General features: G+C 38.6%; 1 long non-coding RNA gene across 8 annotated transcripts in view; it reads left to right on the top strand.

The window, feature by feature from the left end:
• The window catches only part of LOC105239595, a 48,192-nt gene that overhangs the window by 16,765 nt on the left and 14,568 nt on the right, over nt 1-16,859 (top strand). For 2 of the 8 annotated variants that reach the window (XR_004620791.1, XR_004620792.1), the window contains exons 2-3: nt 8,069-8,356; nt 13,872-14,019. This is a non-coding gene — a long non-coding RNA (uncharacterized LOC105239595). Of the gene's footprint in view, nt 1-8,068; nt 8,357-11,463; nt 11,618-13,871; nt 15,256-16,859 lie in introns of those variants that run through there. The other 6 variants (XR_004620789.1, XR_004620790.1, XR_004620788.1 and 3 more) reach the window with 6 other exon arrangements.

Raw genomic sequence — 16,859 nt, 5'->3', positions numbered from 1 at the left:
TTAGAATCAGAATGTCTGAACTCAAAAAAACTGACCATACCAAGAGCTGGTGACGATGTGGGGGAAATGGAGCTCTCATACTCTGCTGGTAGGATGTGACGTGATATAGACAGTTGGGATAACAGTTTGGCAATTTTTTTAGAAGTTAAGCATATACCTACCATATGACCCAGACTTTTCACTTCTAGGTATTTACCCTAAAGAAGAGAAAGCCTATGTCAATGCAAAGTCTTGTATACAAATGTTCATAGCAACTCTTTGATGATGGCCTCAAACTGGAAACACAACAAGATGACTCTCAAAATAGTTACACTGATTGAAAGAACCAGACAAAAAAGAGCATGTAACTTATGATTTAATTTTAAAACTCTACAAAATTCAAACTAATCTTCAGTGACAAAAAAGCAGATGGGGGGTGGGAGTGCTGGAAAGATCTGGAAAGAATACAAAGGCCAAGAAGAAACTTAGAAATGATGGAAATATTCTTTATCTTGATTGTGCTGAGGTTTCATGGGCATATACATCTGTCAAATTTATCAAATTGTGCACTTTAAAAAATCCAGTGTACTATAGGTTTCAGTATGGATATCTACCTCAACAAAACTGTTGAGAACAAAAAGTGATAAGATTCTGAAAAATCTACGTAAGTATACCCAAACTTGCTAGATCAGGCTGATCCAACATGCATCTTTCTACTTTTTTCATTGAAATATACACAGTAGTCATCAAAAAGTACACAGAAATACAAAACAAAATAACAATAGCATTGTCACACCTTTATGCCTTTTAAGGCAATTGCAATTAATTTTATGCTTTTTCTAACTCATGGTGCTATAAATTCTAACAAGAAGTTAGCTATGTGTTTTGTTGTTTGTTTTGCTTAAATAAGAGCAAAAATTCAATCAAAGAGGCACACTTAACCCATGCTGCTGGGAGTGCAAGTAAAAACAATCTTTTGGGGACAAAATTTGGCAGAGATGTTTCAAGGACCTTAAAAACCATCTTATTCTTTGGTCAGATAATTACATATCTGGCAGTTTAAACGAAGAAAATGATCTCAAAACAAAAAGATTTATGCAAAAATTGCTCCTCCAAGCGTTATTTATAATAGCCAAAAAGGGAAACAAACTTAATGTCCAAAAAATAAGGGAATTCTGGAATAAATCATGTTCCATTCACTCCATGGACTATTAAATAGTAATTAAGGAAATAGTTTGTAACAGTTTTTGGAGAATCACCTGAAGACTTTCTGAAAAAAAAAAGAAAGCCAAATCACAAAATGTCCCTCCCCTTTAAACTAATAAAATGAGCAAAAATAGGTTACAAACAGAAGGAAAAAAGCAATGCTCAGAGAGAAGGCCAACTTCGTATAATAATGCTTGAAAAGTGGCAGTCTGGGCAAGAAAGAGACCAGTAAATTATGTCATTTGGATAAGCTCCTAACTTTCCATTCTAGAACAGTGGGAAGTGAGAAGGAGGAAGAAGGTGAGTACATGAAATCCTAAATATTCTTGTGACTCCTACTCAGTTTGGGGAGAGGCTTATTTGGGACAGAGGGAAGCAGTATGGACAAAGAAAAGCAGCAAACTCTTGTAGAAGGGAGAACCCTTTCACCCAAGCCGGTGTCTCACCAGTAACAAAAAATGGTGGCTCACCATTCCTGTTCTTCCAGACTAGAAGAGAAAGCGGGCTCTGCAGAGAGTCCCTTGCAAGGCACAAATGGCTCAATGATAAATAAAGATTTGTGGGAACAGAAAGCAAAGGAGAGGGGCACCTGGGTGTCTCAGTTGGTTAAGCATCCGATACTTGATTTCGGCTCAGGTCATGATCTCGGTGTTGTGTGATGGAGCCCCACATCAGGCTCTATGCTGGGTGTGGAGCCTGCTTAAGATTCTCTCTCCCTCTTCCTCAGCCCCTACCCCCACCTCGTGTTCTCTCTCTCACTAAAGCACTCTCTCTAAAAGAAGAAGGAGGAGGAGGAGGAGGAGGAGAAGGGGAAGAAGAAGAAGAAGAAAAAGAGAGAGAGAAAGAAAGAAAAGAAAAGAAAAGAAAAGAAAAGAAAAGAAAAGAAAAGAAAAGAAAAGAAAAGAAAAAAGAAAGAAGCCAAGGAGAAAGAAGGCAAATCTATTGTTCGAGTGAGAGCATGGGGCAGAGAGGTCTAAGGAGATTCCCACCACACCTCCCCTCCCATACCCCCATCTAAGAATGCCTGCATCAAAACCCGTGGGATCTTCCCCCCTCTTAAAACCCCTGAGACATAGTGGCATTATTCATAATAGCCAAAAAGTAGAAACAATCCAAAAGTTCATTAACTGATGATGCAAAATGTGGCCTACCCATACAACAGAATAAAGAAACAACTTGAATAAAGAAAATGTGGTATATAAGTACAATGGAATATTATTCAGCCTTTAAAAAGAGGGAAACCCCATAATGTGTGACAAAATGGATGAAATTTAAGGACATTATGCTAAGTTCAATAAGCCAGTCACAGAAGGACAAATGTTGCATGATTCCATTTCTAAGAAGAATCTAATATAATGGAACTCTTAGAAACAAAGAATAGAACGGCGTGTGCCAGGGGCTTGGGGAGGGGGAAATGGGAGTTGCTAATCAATGCATATAGATTTTCAATCGTAAAAGATGAATAAGTTCTAGAGATCTGCTGTGCAACATCATGCCTGTAGACAACAATGCTGTATTGTACACTTAGAAGTTTGTTAAGGATGTAGCTTTCATATTAAGTATTCTTACCACAATTTTCAGAAAGTACATAGGGGCATCTGGGTGGCTCGGTCAGTTAAGCGTCCAACTCTTGATTTTGGCTCAGGTCAGGATCTTGGGGTTGTGAGATCAAACCCCATGTGGGCTCCACACTGGGGGTAGAGCCTGCTTAAGACTCTCTCTCTCCCTCTCCCTCTGCCCCTCCTCTGTCTCTTTCTCTCTTTCCCCCCCCCAAATACACAAATAAATAAATAGTACATGGATAAACCTTGAAAATATCGTGCTAAGTGACAAGAGGTCACATAGAGTATGATTCCATGTGTATGCAATGTCAGGAATAGGCAAATCCATAGAAAGTAGATTGGCAATTCTCAGGAAACTAGGGGGATCAGGGAGGAAGAGGATAATGAGGAAGGATTGTTAATGGGTAGGGGGTTTCTTTTCTGGGGTAATAAAAGTGTGCTAAAATTGGATAGTGCTGATGGTTGCACAGCACTGTGAATATACTTAAAAAACACTGAATTGTATGCTTTAAAATGAAGAGTTTTATGGTATGTGAATTTTATCTTAAAAAACTATTATTTGAAAAAAGAAGCCAGAGAAGAGTGTGACCAGCTGCTGGGGATAACTGGGGGAAGTGAAGGAAGTGACTCTTAGCTGAGGTGCTATAGCCTGAGTTGAGGGAAGGATGTGAAGGTTGAGGAGAAAGATCAGGACTCATTCACTAAGATCAGAACCAGGCTTCCAAAAGCATTTGGAACACCAGCACCCAGCCCTTGAATTCTGAGGTTTTAGATAAATGAGAAGGGAATCAAGATGATTCACTCACATTCAGATAAGAGAGAACATCTTGGGAGAGCTGCCTATGGTAACAAAATAACATGTCAAGGATACATAAATACACTACAGTAAAGAAAATAATGGAAAATATCATACAAAGATAAAGGTGAGGAATCGTTACTTATAGAAAGTACAACCCAAGGACTAGTAGAATACCCCATAAAAACAGAAAAATGATATGCTATAAACAAGATCAAAGGCCATAACAGATTTAAAAAATTAGATTTTAGAATCATGAAAATTGTGACCAAAAAAATGACACTACCATTACAAAGCAAGCAATAAGACAAAAAGAGAATTCTGGTATAATGCTAAATAAAAAAGATATACAGGGGCACCTGGGTGGCTCAGTCTGTTAAGGATACAATTCTTGATTTCAGCTCAGGTCACGATCTCAGGATCGTGGGATCTAGCCCCACTTAGGGCTCCGCACTCAGTGGGGAGTCTGCTTATCCCTCTAGCTCTGCTTCTGCCTCCACCCCCTGCGATCTGTCTGTCTTTCTCTCTCTCTCAAAAAAGGACATATAAATGTATATATGATTACTGATACTTAATAGGATTACAAGAAAATACCCAGGTCTGATAACGATCATTGTTTTGAGGTGTTTGGGCAATGGATCTTTTTCTTTTCATGTTTTTGCATTTTCGAAGTTGTCTATAGTATGCATATGATATTTTTATAATGTATATCTTAAAAGATAATGGTTTCTAAATGCCACAGTTGTGGACATGCTTGTGTGGGGGTCAAGTTCTTTGTGCACAGTGCATAGTAGCAACAGACTTGAAATCTAAATGGCAGGCTGAACAGACTACCCCTCCTCCCAAAAGGATTACCCTTCTCCCCAAAATCTCACTGAAATTTCCAAGGAGATGAAGAGTAAAAGAAATAAATCCCACGTGTTGTGATAAGCACTGGGTGTTATACGCAACTAATGAATCGTTGAACACTACATCAAAAACTAATGATGTACTATATGCTGGCAAATTGAACATAAAAAATAAATTCAGGGGTGCCTGGGTGGCACAGTGGTTAGAGAGAGCTGTTCTCTTCCTTTTCTTACAAGGATACTAATCTCATCATGGGAACCTCACACTTATGACATCTTCTAAACTTAATTACCTCCCAAAGGCCCTACCTACCTTGGAGATTAGGGCTTCAACACATGAATGGGGGGGGGGACAAACATTCAGTCCATAACAACTCTTTTAATTTGATAAAGGATATCGTCAAAAAAAACACAGTATGTATCACATTTACTGGTAAACTATAGAAACAATCCCACTAAAGGTCAAGACGAAGATGATTGCTATCACTGTTCCATTCAGTATTTGACCAGGAGTCTGAGTAAATGGGAGGAGGAAAAAAATTGTATAATAACTGGAAAGGAAGTATGTAAATGTCCTTTTTTTGATGAATTCTATGATTGTATAAAAATCCATTGGGTGCCTGTGTTGCTCAGTCAATTAAGTGTCTGCCTTCAACTCAGGTCATGATCTCAGGGTCCTGGAATCAAGCCCCAAGTTGGGTTCCTTTCTGCTTCTCCCTCTCCCTCTGTCCCTTGCCCAGCTTGTGCACACACACTCTATCTCTCTTAAATGAATAAATAAAAATTTGTTTTAAAATCCAAAGGAATTTTGGAAAAAAATTTTATCTATTTTTGATGCAATTGTAAACTAGTAAAGGTTTTGGAAAATAATTAGATAGTGTCTATGAAAATTTTAAAAGCACAGAGTCTAATCAGGTATATCATTTCCAGAAATCCTTCCTATAGAGAATTTTCTAAGTGAGTACAAATGTATTTCTACATAGTTGTTTTTCAACATTGTTTGTAATATAAATTTAATTAGAAGTAACAATCTTCTACAAAACAATTGATAGAGGAATGGTTAAATAAATTCTAGTATATATAATACTATATAATTATTTAGAATAATGAATTAAATTACATAAACTGACATGGAAACAATGTCAATGAAAAGTAGGGGGAGAAAATCTTGTTAAAAGTCCATTTATGGGGGCACCTGGGTGGCTCAGTCAATTAAGCAGCTGCCTTTGGCTCAGGTCTTGATCCCAGGGTCCTGGGATAGAGCCCCACATCAGGCTCCCTGTTCAGTGAAGAGTCTGCTTCTCCCTCTTGCCCTGCCCCTCACCCTGCTCGTGTGCATGCATGCACGCTGTCTATATATATCTCAAATAAATAAATAAAGTCTTAAAAAAAAGTCCATTTATGTATGGAGGTAGGTATAATGTCTGGGAGGATAGACACTAAAGTATTAAACTGTTATCAGAGAAATCAGATTTTTTTTGTGCATCTTTAAATAATTTGAAATATTTCAACAAAAAAGGTTTATTTAAAAAATTTATTGAAGTATAGTTAACATATAATGTTATATTAGTTTCAGATATACAATATAGTTAACATATAATGTTATATTAGTTTCAGATATACAATATAATATAATGATGTTTCAGATATACATTTCTCAGGGCGCATCATGGTAAGTCTATATTCTTAATCCTCTTTCCCCCACCCACCTCCCCTCTGGCAACCACCAATTTGTTCTCTATATTTAAGAGTCTGTGTTTTTATATGTTTTCTTTCTTTGTTCATTTGTTTTGTTTATTAAATTCCACATATGAGTGAAATAATATGGTATTTGTCTTTCTCTGTCTGCCTTATTTCACTTAGCATAATACCCTCTGGGTCTATCCATGTTGTTGCAAATGGCAAGATTCATTTTTTTGTAGCTGAGTAATATTCCATTGTATATATATACACATATATATATACATATATATATACACACATATATATACATATATATGTATATACATATATACATATATGTAGCTGAGTAATATTCCATTGTATATATATACACATATATATATACATATATATATACACACATATATATACATATATATGTATATACATATATACATATATGTAGCTGAGTAATATTCCATTGTATTTATATATATATATATATATATATATATATATATATATATATATATATTACATCTTCTTTATCCATTCACCTATGGATGGATATGTAGGTTGTATCCATAGTTTGGCTATTATAAATAATGCTGCAAAAAACACAGGGGTGTATGTAGCTTTTCAAATGAGTGTTTTCATTTTCTTTGGGTAAATACCCAGTAGTGGAATTACTGGATCATATGGTACTATCCTTTTTAATTTTTTGAGGAGCCTCCATACTGTTTTCCACAGTGGCTGCACCAATTTCCATTCCCACCAACAATGCAAGAGGATTCCTTTGTCTCTGTATCCTCGCCAACACTTATTGTCTTTTTGATTCTAGCCATTCTGACAGGTATAGTAGTTTTGATTTGTAGTTTTGATTTGCATTTCCCTGATGATTAGTGATTTTGATTTGCATTTCCCTGATGATTAGTGATTTAAAGCATCTTGTCATGTATCTTTTGGCCATTTGTATGTCTTCCTTGGAAAAATGTCCATTCAGGTCCTTTGCCCATTTTAACGAGATTATTTGTGGGGTTTTTTTTTTTGTCATAAATTGTATAACTTCTTTATATATTTTGGATATTAACCCTTTAGTGGATATATCATTTGCAAATATCTTCTCCTATTCAGTAGGTTGCCTTGTTTTTTTGATGGTTTCCTTCACTGTGCAACAGCTTTTTATTTCGATGTAGTCCCAAATGATTTTTGCTTTTGTTTCATAGAAAATTGTACCTATGGCCAATGTCAAATAAATTACTGCCTATGTTTTATTTAGAAAGTTTTATTTTTGGATAAAAAAATAAATGTCTTAAAATAGATTCATTTTCCTGATTTTAAAGGAATTTTAAAATAAAAAGAATCTAATATATCTATCCAAAATTAATTGCTAAAGATTAAGGATATGTACAGTGGTTGTACATAAGGCATAACTATATCTAATTTTAGATTTATGTATTAGTAATATGTCATATCTCATCAGGTATCTGACAGTTACTATAATCAATCCACGTCTAACTTTAGGATTAGAACAAAAAGTCTAATTCGATTAAAAAAATTAGATATGTCACTTTAGGCTTTTGGGAGTATTTTGATATTTCATTTAATTAATAAATTCAAATATTTTTAAAAATTGCCAAAATCAGTGTGTATATCCATCTTGCTCACATCAGTTTGTTTTGAACATCTTAGCTCAATGTGGCTTTTAAAGAAAGTCTACTGCAAAAACTGCACCGAGAATAAGATCCATACCCACACTCCTTCCAAAATTGCAGCCACTCTCTTCTTCCACATTCCCCCTACCACAATGCAAAGAATTGGATTAGCACCCCCTAAAAACGGAGCTGGGGGGAATGTAGAAAAAGACAAGATGGAAATAAACTGTTCCCACCTATGATCATGGAAAGAGCAATCAACCAATAATAAAGATAACCGTGCAAGTCTCCATTTAACCAAAAGTCCATGAATTTTTTTGCTGTGAATGTGATTTGTCTGAAGTATTATTTTCCTCACAGTGTTGCAGAACGGAGTTTGACCTTGCTAAACAGCTGCTCTCTTTGTCCCCAATGCCATCAATGACAAAGAAGCCTGGACACAGGCATCTGCTGAGAACCTCCAAATCAGAGTGACCTTCCCAGGACCATGAGTCTGCAAGGGCGACCTTTCTAAGAAGTGTCACCTCCTGAACCTGAACCACCCTGTGTTACTTCCTGAAAGAGACCCGGCATTTATGGGGTAACCATCCTTCTCTGATTCCAAACTGCTTCTAGAGCAACTGTGTCCCAGCATGTCATATGAAGGAGGTGAGTTCTTTTACCTAAGAGACGGCCACAGAATTCAGAAGTGGGCATGTTTTGACAGCTTTTAAAAATGAAGTTTTCTGAAGTGAGAAAATTGGCGCCGGTGGCTGGAGGTAGAGGATTTAACCTCTTTTCCTTATTAGGTTTCCCTTTTCTTATTTTTTACCACTTTAGTATCCCCACAACACTCCTTGAGGGAGTAATGCTCATAAACAACACATTCTTGGATCCGCTTGCCTGTGTGAGAGCAACCCGTGTAGTTGCCATAGCTCCAGACAGACAGGGAGGCGCTGGAGCTGCTCTAGCGTCTGTGGCCTTTCAGTCTCTCTTCACCCAAAGGAGGCAATGACTTAAGGAAGTGAGGGCTTTCATCATGGCGTGACTGACCACAGGGTTCCAGATGGCCCATTTTAGGGACAGTTTGTGCAGACCCCTAAGGAGCTTTCATGTTTCTTCTATGTATAAAAAGGCTTGTTAACAGTGAGCCACGTAAAAACATAAATCTCTGGTTAGGGGGGGTTTTCACCGCTCCATGATGTGATTAATGTCTGAAGCTACTCAAATTATGTTTCGTGAGGAAAACTTCAACTCTCTTGAAAACTTCAACTTTCTCTTCAAGAAAATCTCTCTTGAACATTAAGAGACTCTACTGGTTAAAACCCTAAGGGCCTCTCATTCCTGGTCTAATTCTGCAGGATTCTCTTTTATTCAGGCTGCACACTTTGATGTTAGTATCAGCCTTACTGGTGGATGGTCCCAAGTTTGGTCCTATTTGAAAACGGGAACATTGGGAGGCATATAAGTGTCAACTGATCCATAGACACTCTGAAACAGGACAGTATTAGCCAGTTTCCCCACTAGGGTAGGGAACAGTCCTTTATTAGGTCCTGGCTCCACTCCCTGGGAATAACGCCCCAGTCCATTGTTCTCCATGGCCCTACTCTGCCTCAGGCATGACCTTCTTTTTCCACCTTCTGGACCACATCTAAAATAATATTGCTGAATATGAGCAGCTCTCACCTACTTGCTACCTGTAGAAAGTTGGGAGCCCGGAGCTCTTTTATCCATCTCAGTCAGTCTCTTAATCTAGCATGGCGGAACTTTTGCAAACACAGCTCTCAACTGCATTTTTGATGCAGTTAATTACAGCCAATCCATGTGCCAAAGTCCACACTGTAATTTTTGTGAGGCTTGTCTCTCTCTAGACTTAATTACAAGTACTTTGGGTTCATAACCACTTTTCTCAAAGTCATTTTGTCCAGGTGAAAGTATCTACTGCCAGACATGGCCTTAAGGTTTGTCTTAACGAGGTTGTGCCTGGATTTTGTCATTTGCATGAGGCTATTTTAGTAGGCCTTTCAAATACAAGGTATTTTTCAATATTATCTTTTACTGAATAGAAATGAGAAACAATTTTATTTATCAACCTTACAGCTTCTGGAATTTCTAGGCTCTCTACAGTCCCTCTCAATTTTGCCTACAAACTGGCCAATTTTCCTGAGCTCATCGCTTTCTTGTTGTACCTTTTTAAATGTAGCAAATTGCAGCCTGTTCACATTATCAACATTCTGATTGAGAACCTCCCTGTCCAATGCCACAGGTTTGCCAGGTACTTTTTTTTTTTTTTTTGTCTTCGTGCTATTGAAAGCAACAGTTTTGCCAATGTTTTGCTGCCACATAAACAGGTTGCCTTTTTTCCAGCCACCTATAACATTCTACCTTCTCTAGCGAGAAGTGCTCCAAAGTCACAGGACACAAGGATGGCTACATAATGGTAGAATAGCGAAAGAGTGAAAAATTGGGAGGAATAATCCAACTTACCACACTGATATAAATCAGCACATATTTGTAAATTTCTTCAAATACTCATAAAAACAACAAAACTCAAGGAAACGGCATTAACAATGTGATGACATTTTCTTGTTTATTCCAAATCACAGCTCAAATGTTAATACTGCTATGATGCATGTTCTTTAGAATATGACTTTACCACCATCTGCCAGGTGATGACTCAAATGTCTTAGCCCAGTTCTGAATTTGAACTGCAAAGTCATCATTCATTTCATACAGTACAAGGTCTTTTGGCCTCTACTTGTCAGACACATGTCATTTCTATACCAAGTCTGACTTTGTGCTTTCTCATTAGTCTACCTCAATTAAGGTAGCAATGAGATGCTGTGCGACTCTTTGGTTAGAATTATTTGATTATAAGATGATCCTTCTGATGATCTACAACATGCCCTGTGTTCCTGTCAGTGTCAGCTAATCATTAATAGTGAGTTGGGCCAGGAAGCCCAAGGCCAATTACCTGGGCCCGTACTACTTATGGCAAGTTCTTATAGACACTTTCCTTGACCAGAGCCAATGGTACCAGCCCTTGTGTTCTTACAATTGCAAGACACACCTCAGTACCAACCATAAGGGGACTGTGGGGGTCCTGGAAGGTACACAGGATATCCAAGGGCCACATAGTGAGGGCATAAGTAGAGAGGGAAGGAATGTGGACCTGGGGATTTGACTTTATTGATGTCCAAGTGTGGGTCCCTAGTGTCTTGGGTTCACTCTTTATTGGTGAATTTAGAACATAAGGGCGGGAATTGGGGTGTAGGAAGGAAAAAACGGGGTGACTCAAGCAGTCAGTTATCTAGGTGATGCAGGGCTTTCTTAAAAGGGGACTTTCATAGGTGGGGGCAACCTAACTTCTTCCCTGAGTTGTTTGGCTAGTAGCTGTGTCATACAGCTGGCAATATGTTTATTTGAGATGGGCGTATTTGAAATGGATCCCTCAGCAATCAAAAGCTTAATGTCAAGCACTTATATTACAATCAAAAAAGCTTAATGTCAGGATATCGTGTTTAAACATTTTCATGTTATTTTTGGTAGGAAAGCACAAGCATTTTTCAATCTCGGCACTCACGTACTATGGTCTGCAGATCCCCAAACCGAGAACACTGATCTGAAGGGTTATGGGGGGTTTAAATGACATGACATTGTTTAAAGAGCTTAACACAATACTGAGTAAGTGCTCAGTAATTTTCAGTTTCCTTCTCTTCCCTTTACACTTTATAGATTAGACTTTCATAGTCCACTGTGAGCATTAATTTGTTCAGCTCTGCCTTCAGGTGGAACATCTGCATAAATCCAGCTTTGTGAATATTTTTAAACTGAGAGATTTTCCATCTGTTTTGGAGTTATAGCAGTCCACATTATCCTCACTTGAGCTCTTAATGATATATGTGTGATGGAAACAAGACGTTTTAACGTGTAAGTATTCATTGCCTCCCCATTCCTGTCTGCAGATTCTACCCTTCCCCCGCCACCTTAAGCAGGTCTTTCTTTGCCAGTCTAGTTCTTGGTGTTTTTGTAATGCAAAATTAGAAGACAGGGAGAGCAATTGGGCCAGAGCTGCGTGAAGAAATGGGAAAGGATATTTGCTTTCTGGGTCAGCCCTGGGTTCTTTCTTATGGAGAATCCAGGTAATGAGCAAAGCAGAAATGAAACCATAAAAAGAAGTTCAATTCTAAATTGATCTAAATAAGAAAGAGCTTGAGGTGGAGGCAAGAGGAAGAAGGCAGAAAAGCCATAAAAGGTGGGCGTCAGGGGAATTGGGGGATTGTAAGAAGATTCTGGAACAAATATGGAGTATGAAAGAAACGTGGAAGAGAGATAATATTTTTAAAAGTCTTGTTGTGGGTTATGGCACAGATCTCCCTAACAGTTCTTGAGAAAAGCACATAAAATATTAAAATGTCTTTTAATTTATATTGGGTTGCTGGAGTATATATTTCATCAAATGGAATGCAATTGATTCATCTGAACTCAATATACACAAACATATACACACTTTATATTTGGATCATATGCAGTCCTTCTTTAACTAAACAGTCAGCATCCGGATTACATATTCTTTAAACTCAGCCAGGGTCTCTACCTGATCTTTTGCCCACCCAACCCGGGCCACCACCTCCTTCCAGACTGTGGGAGAAAGAAATACACTTCTATTATATTTGAACCAATGATTCATGGAAGTATCGGTTATTGCAGCTTGACCTATACCATAATCAATACATTTAGAATATGTTGCTTTCAGCTTAAGGAATTGTTGATTAATGGGTAACGTAACTTATATACCACTCTCTGTATTATGCAAACAATCCAATGTAGTAAAAAATTTCAATGATCAGAGGAATGCCATTCACTGGTATGAAAATTCTTCTCTTTCTGTACAATGTTGTGATTGATTAAAGTTCAGATTTACAAAACTAGAGCAAACAATTGTAGTGAGCCAGCTGATAGACGTACATTCTTATAACATTTATTCACTCTTTTATTAAAAATGTTGAATGGTTTCCAGTGTCCAGTCCAGCACACAAGGAGCTTGGAAATCATCTCTCCTATCTACCCAAAAAACCCTGAATGAACTGAAATCAACAACAATTCTGGAATTCATTAGGGAACTGAGGTCACAGGGCAAACTTCTGCCCCCAAAATTATAAAGACAGGTGAATCCCACCAGGAAAAACTTCCTAGAGACCCAGCAATGGGGTAGGAAACCTAAATTGTACTTGACAAATTGCTGGAGGCTCTGTGTGGACAAATTTGAGAATTAAAAACTCCAGAGTGGGATCGGGCCCTGGGAAGGTGGAGAGCACTTTTATGAACTTTACCTCCAAGAGCCCTACCAGGTTCTCCTAGTAAATATCAGAGAAAACTCCCCTCTTGTGTCTGGCAGAGAAACCTAAAAAGTATTGAATGCTTACTATGTAAGGTACCAGGCAATGTATTTGTTGGAATTACAGTGGTGTTAAACAAAAGCTCTCCCTTTGTGGAGCTTTTTTTTTTTTTTAATGTATTTATTTGAGAGAGAGAAAGTGTACAAGAGAGGGGAGGGGCTGATGGAGACGGAGAGGGAGAGAATTTCAAGCAAATTCTGTGCTGAGCATGCAGCCTGACGTGGGCTCAGTCTCAAGGCCTTGAGATCATGACTTGAGTTGAAACCAAGAGTTGGAAGCTCAGCCAGTTGAGCCATTCAGGCACCCCTCCGTTCGTGGAGTTTATATGCTAGTAAAGAAATAGGACAATAGGGGCGCCTGGGTGGCACAGCAGTTGGCCGTCTGCCTTCGGCTCAGGGCGTGATCCTGGCATTGTGGGATCAAGCCCCACATCAGGCTCCTAGGCTATGAGCCTGCTTCTTCCTCTCCCACTCCCCCTGCTTGTGTTCCCTCTCTCGCTGGCTGTCTCTATCTCTGTCGAATAAATAAATAAAATCTTTTAAAAAAAAAAAAAGAAATAGGACAATAAACAACATAATTTCAATTAGTGATAAGTAGTATGAAGAAAACACGGTAAAGCAAGGCCTGGAAAGTGATGGAGGAGGAGGTGTAGCTATTTCAGATAGGGGGTCAGGGAAGATCTCCCCGAAGAGGTGAGCTGAGGTCTGAATAGATTAGAACCTCGCTTTATAAAAGCAGAGAGATCTATATTCAGTCCACTCACACTTTTCTTCCTGACCTTCTAGGTATGCATGGACACCAAAGATCCCAGAGAGAAGCTGACAGAAACAGCCTGACCTCCAATGTATCAGTAAGGTCAACTGCTTGATCTCTGATCCTAAGATTATTACAGGGAAATGTTTGATGATGAAAAGAAAGTCATCAAATTCCTGGGTGAGGCATGTCATAGGTCTGTTCCCCCCAAAACCTGTCTTTCAGAGAAGCCCTTCTGAATTTTGTGAACTATTTGTTGAGACTACTTTTCATGGGCAAATTAATTAGTTACAGTGTAAAAAATGTTCTGTGATTGGTTAATACAACCCCAATTTATTTGACTAATACAACTTTATTTCTATTGCTAATCAAATATACTATTTCCAGCTGTTTAAATGTAGTGTTTGTAGTAATTTTTATTTTAGAAATTGGGCTTTCAATCAGGACCCTTCGTGCCTATTTTAACATTGTTTCTATTGAAAAGTCAGATTCAAATGATATCAAATTGTATCACTTGGACAAACAATGCTGTTTCCAGAAAAAGCTGGATTCTGTATATAATAATTTCTGGATTCTGTATATGAATAATTTCTAAACCTGAAAACAATGGTTTTCACATTCTTTCCGAGCAGTGCAAGTTCTATGTGTAAAACATAAATTCAGGGCTGTTCTCAGTGAAGTGCAATGAGAGATCAGCACCTGCCTTCCCCTACCCCCATTTATCCAGAAAGTAACACTCGTTTTTTTATACAGCTGTTTACATTCCAAAACCAGAGAAGAGGGTACTTGAAAACCTAGAGTAATGGTTTACAAACTGTGCCCCCAGAAGTAGCTATGTGGAGTTGCCTTGGGAGGGGGGTAGAAAGCAGAGAGAAAAGGAGAGGCAGGCACTGAGGCTGGCACTGAAGGCATGAGAAGTGGTGACTGCAGGACTTTGGGCCCATATTTGTCAAGAAAGACAGGCTATGTTGTGATGGCATATGATCTCAATGGCATCATACCACAAAAGTTTATTTCTCTCCCCACAAACACCAGTGTAGGGCAAAAGGCCTTCTCATTTCCTCTGGTGAGTCTGGGGTCCAGCTGTCATCATGGTTGATGCCACTATATCAATATATGGACTCCACTGTTGCTGTAACAGGAAGAAAGAAACGGAGGGTCCACAGGGGTTTTAGGGCCAGTTAAGTGACATGTTTCATCGGCAGGAATGCCGTCACATGGTCTCAACCTAACTTCAAAGGAATCTGGGAGACGTAAGCAAGCCCCTGGAATATAGAGGGAGCACAAAATATTTCTGCCACAGTCCCTACCGCTGCTTTGATGAGAGCAACTATCTATTTATTTACTTATGTATAATGTTTCCAAGGGATATTTAATCTGAAGAACACGTTTTCTGGCTTAAAAAAATATATGAAGGCACTGATCCAAAAATAAAAATGATTATTTCAAATCTAAGATTGCCTCATTGTGGTATGCTTCTGAGAATATAAAACATTTATGGTTTGACCAAGTTCAGGAAGAGCGTTGATTGATTGATGAACTGACTTGTCGGAATCAACAAAAAAAGGACATCCTCCCATATAGACGTTGAGCTTCTCTTCTAGAACAATAGTTCCGGAACAGGGCATAAAGTATTGGCACCCACCATTCATTCCATCTTTTTTTCTAGTTGGCCTTCTCAGGCTACAGAGACTAGAAACTTAAGACCTACATTTTCCAGACTACTTTGCAGCTTGGATTCTGAATGGGATCTAGATTTGACAAATCAGATGCACTCTGCATGAGATTTGGCATGTGGAAGTAAAGCAGAGGCCTTACCTCTGCAGTTTTGCCATTTCTTCTGATGGGCCTCCTCCCAGTGACATTTGAAGTTTATCACGCCACCCTCAGCAGATGTTCCAAGTGTCCACACGTAATTTCCATGGGTCCACTGTGTCCAGAGGCACCGTGCAGGACCTTGATGCTGTTGGTGTGAATCAGAGTTCTGGAGCCAGCAAAAGTGGTGGCTTCTTGATTGTGGCAATTCCTGACTATGACATAGAGCTAGTGGTGTTCTGGACCTAGGAGCTCCCTGGTCAGGGACGAGATGCAAGCTCTTTTGGTGGTCCTGCTTTAAAGTGAACTTGGAGAGTCATTTCTTAAAAATCTGCGTAGAATTTACTTATTGAGCACCTCTCCTGCCCACTCTTCAGCTCTTAATGATTTTCTATGTTATTTAACTCCTTCCTGATTAAACAAGCTAGAGTAGATTCTGTTTACATCAATTAAGTCCTGACTGATACAAGACCCAAATGTGGAACGATTATAAATCTTATCTTAATGAAATAAAGAAAAAGATAGTACCATGTGGGAACATTTTAGTAACTTACTCAGTCTCCCTAATGTCCTCTTCGAGGATAAGTGCAATTCTCACTCAAATCCTATTTTCTTAGCATTTTGTAAGCACTACTGGTTTTTATAAATGAGCTAAAAATTGGGGCACCTGGGTGGCTCAGATAGTTAAGTGTCTGCCTTTAGCTCAGGTCGTGATCTCCAGTCCTGGGATGGAGCCCTATGTAGGGCTTATAGCTCAGCAGGGAGTCTACTTTTCCCTCTGCCTTTCCCCCTCTGCCTCTCTTCCTTCTGCCTCCCCCCCCCATGCTCCTGCTCTATCTCTTTCTCTCTTAAATAAAATCTAAAAAAATAAAAAAATAAATGAGCTAAAAATTGACTAAGGATGAGAAAAGAGGTGAAAATAGCCTTAAAAAAGTAACAGAAACTGCAGGTTATCCTTCCTTTTCTTTCATAGCAGGGCTCAGCAAACATTTTCTGTAAAGGGCCAGACAGAAAATATTTTAGGTTTTGTGGCCCATACGCTCTCTTTCACAGCTACTCAGCTCTGCCATTGCAGTGTGAAAGGAACAAAAAACATTATGTAAATGAATGGGTGTGGTTATGGCCTAATAAAACTTTATTTACAAAAATAGGCAGCAGCCAGATTTGGTTTGCGGGTCATTAGTTTGCCAATCCTTCTTCCATAG

This window comes from Ailuropoda melanoleuca, chromosome 15, assembly GCF_002007445.2.
Source record: "Ailuropoda melanoleuca isolate Jingjing chromosome 15, ASM200744v2, whole genome shotgun sequence".
NCBI classification, from domain to species: Eukaryota; Metazoa; Chordata; class Mammalia; order Carnivora; family Ursidae; genus Ailuropoda; species Ailuropoda melanoleuca.
Note: the sequence above shows the minus strand (reverse complement) of the source record. Positions and strands in the feature narration are given on the sequence as shown.